The 7,544-nt window shown below is 38.3% G+C and overlaps 1 non-coding gene across 1 annotated transcript; it reads left to right on the plus strand.

The window, feature by feature from the left end:
* The first annotated feature begins 440 nt into the window (after nt 1-440).
* On the plus strand, nt 441-523 carry trnal-uaa. Its single transcript has one exon. It is a non-coding gene; the product is annotated as a tRNA-Leu (tRNA).
* The last annotated feature ends 7,021 nt before the right edge of the window (nt 524-7,544 follow it).

The raw sequence follows: 7,544 nt of genomic DNA on the forward strand, positions 1-7,544 counted from the left end.
GGTCCAGGTATTTTTTTCTCATTTACTAACATGACCCTGGTATCAGCCAGATGGTGATAGATGTGTCATAATAGCACAGCATGATGCCTGCCATGAATAATATTGAAGTAGAACATGACACAGAAACAAAACTTAGAAGAAAAGACTGATTGTATCACACAAAGAAGGCTTGTCTTTTCACTTAGTGATGAACGAGTCATTTTACTCCATTAGTCTTTAAAATTCAAAAGACTGAAAGTGAATGGCTAAACCAGCCACGAAATTATACATAATCTGACCTCACTACATTGTTTTTATCATTGCTATAGTTCTGTGATTTCACTATATAATTAATGGAATCTATACGACTAGCAGTTGTTGTTGAAGTTGTTTTGTTGTTTTTGTTTCTTTTTTTATTTATTTATTTTTTTTGCCTAGGATGGTCATATATTTACACATGTACCAGGATGGCCGAGTGGTTAAGGTGTTGGACTTAAGTTCCAATGGGCTAAAGCCCACGTGGGTTCAAACCCCACTCCTGGTATGGTTCTGAATGTTTAGCTGATGTAGAAAAGGTCTATATATATATTCAAAACTCGGTAGTCTGATCCATGCTACTGACTGTGGATGGGGTAAACCTTGATTTCAATTGTGTTTCCACAGCCAACGGGTACCTGTGGAAGCTGAGTAGTGATATATGTATCAGCAGTAGTTTTGAACTATAACGGATAGGAATAGGACATCCAGCATCTTGTTTTCTACTGAGGTGTCTAAGCATAGCATTTGTATGGTACACACTCAAGTTTTTACCATATAAGGTTCTCTGTCCTACAGACTGGATTGACACAAGAAGATGCATTCCATGCAAATGAGCATCCTAGAGGCAAACTCTATGATTGGAGGACACAGGACTGATGAATTTTCTTTGTTTAAACCCTATATAAGACAGAAAGACACATCAGGTCTTTAGGTCTTCGTTCTGGCTTTGGGACCTCCAGATTTTGCTGCAGAAATCTGTTTTGATGTCTGAACTTTTGTAATAAACTTCTTTTTATTATTCAAGTCAGTGCAGAGACATTTTTGCCTGAAAGCCAATTTTTCCACATCTCCTGATCAAGATACATCACTACCTTATGCATGGGGCTTTAATCAATAAAAAAACTTAAGATGTATATAAACACGGCGGTGTTCTCCCTTCATCCTTGTTGCAGTCGCACAGAAATAGGTGATTGGATCACCAGATGTGTCAAGCTCCACCCATTAGAGCTTGCATTGTAAGATTCCCCCCATACAAATGTATGTGTGAGCCAGGATAGCTGGGTGGTTAAGGCGTTGGACTTAAGGTGTTTGAACCCCCCTCCTGGTATGATTCAGGGTTCTGTCATGGTGAAGAAAGAGCTGGTTGATCTCCATTCCCAGCTACATCTATAATCATACAGAAGTCATGAGTAATGACAGAAAAATTAATAAATAAATAAAATAAAATCACAAAAAGAAGCAGCCATAGCGAGTTTGCATTGTAGGCCATCTGGGCTTGATCTGATCTGGGAGAGGCTCAGAGTAGAGCTGATTCTCCTTTATGCTGAGCGGAGACAGGTGAGGCAGCTCGGACATGTAGTTAGGATGCCTCCCTGGTGAGACACATCTCACTGGCAGGAGGCCATGGGGAAGCCCAGACCCTGGATACAGTCACACAAAATTATTTTCTCTGCCGGTTTGAACATCATATCAGTATTATTAGTGGTGCAGGAATAAATATGAATCTTTAGGTGAACAGACAAATTAAAGTTTTCTCCATTAGTGCTCGAGCTGCTTTGACTTGTTTGGGTCCTGATACATTCAGATGAAAAGATTCAAAACAGCTTTTTCACTTCTGGTTGTTTTGAAAATACAGTTTCCCACGTGATTTTTTACTTTGGTTCTGTATATATATATATATATACATATATATTAACAGCAGCCTAAAGGGTATGTTCTGCATGCATGACATAATATACTCAGTGTACATTTTATGGTAAATGGCCTGTACTTATGTAGCACTTTTATCCAAAGTGCTTTACATGTACGTTACAGTTACCCATTCACACACTGATGGTGGAAGCTACCATGCAAGGTAGGGGTTCGGTGTCTTGCTCAGGGACACCTCGACACGAGCTCGTCGGGCCGGGATTGAAGCGGCAACCCTTGGGCTGTAGGATGACCACTCTACCCACTGAGCCACGCCATTTTATTCCAGACAGTGGTTATAAAACTTAAAGTATTTTATTGATGATAGATAAAATTATCATATTAAAATAAAAATTTTGGCGCAAATACTATAAGTGAGTAGCAAACATTGACTTGAATTGCTCACCCTTTTAAAGAGACAATTATAAGTGGTGGAAAAAAAACCACAATAATTTTTGCCTTTTTAAAAAAAACGAAACAACACAAACAAAAAAAAAAACAAAATATATTTTTTACTGCTCACTCATCAGAGGGTTTAACTTCTTCACCTGTCTTTATCATCTCTTTTTACTGTAGTCCTGAGTTGTGGCGATAACTGAAGCAATCATACATCAAACACACAGAATAGATACAGAAAAAACAGACACCAAAAAAGTCCTGGGGCCAGAAAAACAGAAAATATTTCAGAGCCACTCCCAGGGATGATTGGCTTCATATGTTATCCTGTCATTCCATGAGCTGCTACAAGAGGACAGAGTGGGTGAGAAATGGGAGTGAGAGGATGAGAAAGAAAGGAGGGAGGGAGGAATTTTAAGGCAAGGGTTGCAGTTGAGAAGACAAGAAGAAAGAGTACAGTCTCAAATGAGAGGAAAGGCATGGGGAGCAGAGAAGAAAGGAGTCAAATAATAACTCACTGAGAAAACAAACACAGCTTGAATATACTAACTACTTGAAATGAGAGAGATAAAAGAAAATCAAATAAAATAAAATAAACCCCTGCAGAATGAAGCCTGGCTCTTCACCTCATCTGTTTTCAGTCTTTACTGCCGAAAGGAAAGCTTTAGGCCCAGCCCACCACCATGACTGGGTCATACAAGACTTGGAAAGCACATCTCCTCCAAGATTTACACCCACGCACACAATCCTGGGAGAGTAGGCCTGACGCCAGAGCACAACATGAACCAGCTGTTCTCCTGCTCTCACATATTCAACCAATCAATAGCTACAACCACGAGAGACAGAAGAAAAAAAAGATGTAGTGTTAACTGTAATTTTAATCTTGCATAACAGACTTGAAGCAGGAGATAAGACCAAGGATTTCTTGCCTCCAGATGTCACGAATTTGCCAACACTTGACCCGGTGGCCTAGCTGTTAGTCATATGACCTAGTAACCTTACATGTCAAACATTAGTTAAACTGGAGCAACTAAATCATTTAACAAAACTCCCTTGGTTTTAATGTAGGATTTACACCATGTGTTCCCAGGCTGGGTTTGCAGAAAAGTCTGCTCTTCACTAAATGGCACAAATAAAGAGAGGTCAGAGAGTTTAAAATTTTCACAGCTTCTTATAGTGGAGGATGATGAAATAAGATGTGGAATGTATGTGCCCTTTATATATATATATATATATATATATATATATATATATATATATATATATATATATAGATAGATAGATAGAGGGATAGATAAAAAAAAGGATGTTATAGCCTTAAAGTGGTACTAAATACGTTTCTAACATTAAAACTATGTGCTTCTGACTCCTTTTGATGACACACTGACATTCATTAAGCACATTCCTGGAGATGTTGTTGCCCTGCAGTGTCCTAATTCTGAGAAATAGCACTTCACAACTTTGTGCTCCAGCCCAAGGCATCACATGACAGCAGTGTTTTTATTTATGGCGTCACACACCTCAGAAATTGTATATCTACACGATGGCCGTTTTGTACACGCACCATGTCTGATTCAGCAAAAACACCCAAGTGGACATTATCAAAGGAGAAAACATAGAAAATAAAGCGATAAAATGAGAGGGCAAGAGATGAGCCAAGGGTCAATGTCAGACTGGCTTTTACTTGTTGGAAAAAAAAATAGAGAAGTGGCAAGGCAGGGTGTAAGTCAAAGGCAGAAGTAACTTTTGTCATTAAGTGTGTCTACCAAAGTTTAGTAGAACTGCTTTTAAACACTAAAAAAAAAAAAAAAAAAAATCTAAAACTCCGATGTCTAATTGTACAAACTGAATTAATTGTTTTGTTTAATTAGCTTAAGAAAATGTCCATTGGACAAATTTTGAATTCAAAACCATTATTTTCTTCTCTTTAAAACTGATAAGTTGAGCAAGCTCATCTATTTTTTATAAGAACAGATAAGAATAGCTGTAACAGGGCAAAGGCCCCTCTCTCTAAAACCAGCTGATGCACACCATGAACAGAGCACCTTGTTGAGACAGAGCAACACACATTTAAAAAAAAACAATAGCAACATTTACTGCCACACACAATGACTGTAGACTTTATCACAGACTGGACTTCTACAAATTAACACCACAAATAATAATAATAATAATAATAATAATGGAAAATAAATGCTATAAAAATAAAACCAGTTCAGTCTAATAATAATAATACACCAACAATCACCAGAATGAGCAACTGTACTTGGGTCAACATAGAAAAAATCACTATGAAAGATAGAATAAGTCATAACAAGTAAAAGGCCAGTCATGTATAAAATAGGCTGCAAATGGTACTGTGTGTGACTAATGCATGCACGCAACAAAACCTTTCTAAGAGCGACCAGGCTGAAGAGACTGGACTACAGCAACCTGATCCACAAATGCAAGAGAAATCTCTACTAAATTAAAATGAAATTCACAGAATCACAGCACAGTAGTAGACACAGTCTGATCTCACTTTTCTTTTTGTACAATACCACAGCCGCCTTGCCACCTCTGCCTTGGTTGCTCTCACAAAGGCCAACCTTGACTGGTGTGCAGAGCAGCATCCAGGGCTCACTGGCAGATCCAGGGAGTAGAAAAGAGGAGAGAGAGCACAATTAGCTCAACCCAGATGGTTACAAAACCACCACAAAACTTGAAAAACTAGAAAATTTCCAAATTTTATCACTGTAAGATGTTTAAAGATAATTGATCATCTTTAGTTCTGAATATTGTCAATTTTGGAAGGTCTCACACACATTATACAAAACAGATTTATGTAAGCTCTCCAATGTCACCCACAGGGCTTTGGACTGCTGTTTTGATGTTACAAATTCAGGATTTTGGCCCAGCTATTGAATCACAATGCAGCTGACTAAAGTTTGGCTTGCATTATCATTCATTTTACATTAACTGGGGGCAAAGTTTAAAGAATTTAAATGATTATTAACTGAAGAAAGTACCAGTTGAGACCAAAAACTTGATAGAAAAATATTAACGTTAAGTCATAAATTAAATTAAAAGCCAGGACATTTTAAAGTTCAGCATAGAGAATTCAGTGCGGACTTCATCACAGCTGTCTGTTCACACATGCTTATGTGGTGGGGGATTCTCAGTGTGATAGTTTTACTCCTGGGAATTCTTCTTTTACTGGATAGTTTGGTTAATGTTGTAGCATCTTTTCCTAAAGTTAACAAAAAGAAACGAGAAAGTTTCAAACAAAAGATGATGGAGCGAATTATAGCTTTATTTTTCTTTCATTGATTTTTAAGATCACAGCTGTGCCAACAAGATTCAGATGATGGTTTCAACTGATGGGGTCAACACTTCAGCTGAACCGACAGTCCCACAGGGTCAATGTTCACATCCAACACCTGAGCATTTTCAACTTGTGTCACTGCATAACCTTAAGGCTTGTGTGCATGCAGACATATCAACACACACATTAAATGACATGCAAAATGTCAGATGCAGTGAAACAAATGCACATGTAGTGACGTAAGGTTCAGAGTGGCAAATATTACCTTTTCCCCTTGCTTTAAACTTTGTTTAACTAATCATTTAGCATATCAATGGTGCCGAATGCAAATGAAAATGAAATGAATTGTCACGTAGGACTCTCCCCCAATTTCCACTGGGTGTGTGTGCGCCGCTGTGCTGCGTCTTCTGCAGCTATTCGCGGCCATTTTAGTAAATGGTTTGGTTCACTCTGGGCACGCCACGGTGCACGTCAGAAGCATCCCAGAAGCACCTTGTTGCAGCTCTCCGCTAAACATACGCGCCAAGTCTATTTTTGACAGAACATATGTCCAGAACGTGTCAAACTCAGCAGTTCAGATAGGGACAGACAGAAAATCAGACACAGGAGCAGTTTAAAAGCTTCCGGTTATTTTTAAAATAAAAGCCCCCATGCAGATTTGTACTCGCTGAACCATGTAAACATTACGCCACTAATCGGTCAGGGTGTCTCAGTGTTTTGTTTTTATTATGGACGACAAAACGCTTATCCTGGAAGTGGAGAATCACAAGATTCTCAAATTCTCCTGTGATTTTGTGATCTCGCGGATCCAGCTAGACAGACCACACTTGTGTGCTCTCCACACCTGACATGCTCCCGGTTTGGATTGACGCACCGAGGTGTTATATGAAAGCTCATAGTCCCAGAAACAAGAAAAAAGAAAAAACATTTTCAAAGGCATTTTAAACTTTATTTACCTTCTGTAGTTTTGAAACACTTGTGGAATTTCAACACACTATCACATTCACCACAATCATCACTTGTCTTCTTAAAAAACACATGACCTATGTGGCCTGTTGATGACAGTGTTTGGATGTGGAAACTATGCCAGAGGATGCAAAACATGCTGCTGCTAGTTTGGTTTGACAAAGGGTTCATTGTTCTACTGCTGCTGTGGGCCCATCACATCCAGTGTTCTTGTTTGACAATGTACCTGGTGCTTGTTCCCTGTGTTGACTAGCATGAGGACCATGTTTATGGGACTGCTTACAATTTACACATTATCAAAAGGTCCTATAACTTTTAGATATTCAGAATTTTGGTAATCAGCAAAATGTCATGTCAGAGGTCAGCTTAGTGTAACAGTGAAAAGAGAAACATGCAGAAAATGAATACAGCCGAGTTTGTGTTGATGCACAGGCATGTCAATTTCTCATGATACTTCGCACAAGATCTCAGGCTAAATTTCAGTTTCATGCTGGCACAACAGTTGTGCTTTTCACAGATAAAGTGGTATGCAATGTAATGCTGAGTATAGATCTGAAACAAACTGAGCAAGTTGTGCAAATGTAAACTGGAACAAAAAAGAGCAAGCAATTTTTGATTGTGATTGATTAACAGTTAAAGAATTGATTTATTATTTGTATATGAATTTCCCATATGCTTTACAGTACATCTAATACCCTCCCCATCCTAATATACTCAGTATTTACTAGAACTGATCTTACATTATCTAATAAATTTAGATTTAACAGGGTAAGAAGCTGTATTGATAGAGCTAGCACCCTAGCACCCTGTATTAACAAGCCGTTGCCTGTCCGCATACTCTTAAAAACAGAAAAAGTCTGTCTCAAAACATCAGTCAGTTGATTGTTTTGTAACCATTTTACCTTAAAAATTGACGATGAAAAGAAAGAGACAAAAGGGCATAGTGTCTATC

The sequence above is a fragment of the Melanotaenia boesemani genome, chromosome 8 (assembly GCF_017639745.1).
Source record: "Melanotaenia boesemani isolate fMelBoe1 chromosome 8, fMelBoe1.pri, whole genome shotgun sequence".
Lineage (NCBI taxonomy): Eukaryota > Metazoa > Chordata > Actinopteri > Atheriniformes > Melanotaeniidae > Melanotaenia > Melanotaenia boesemani.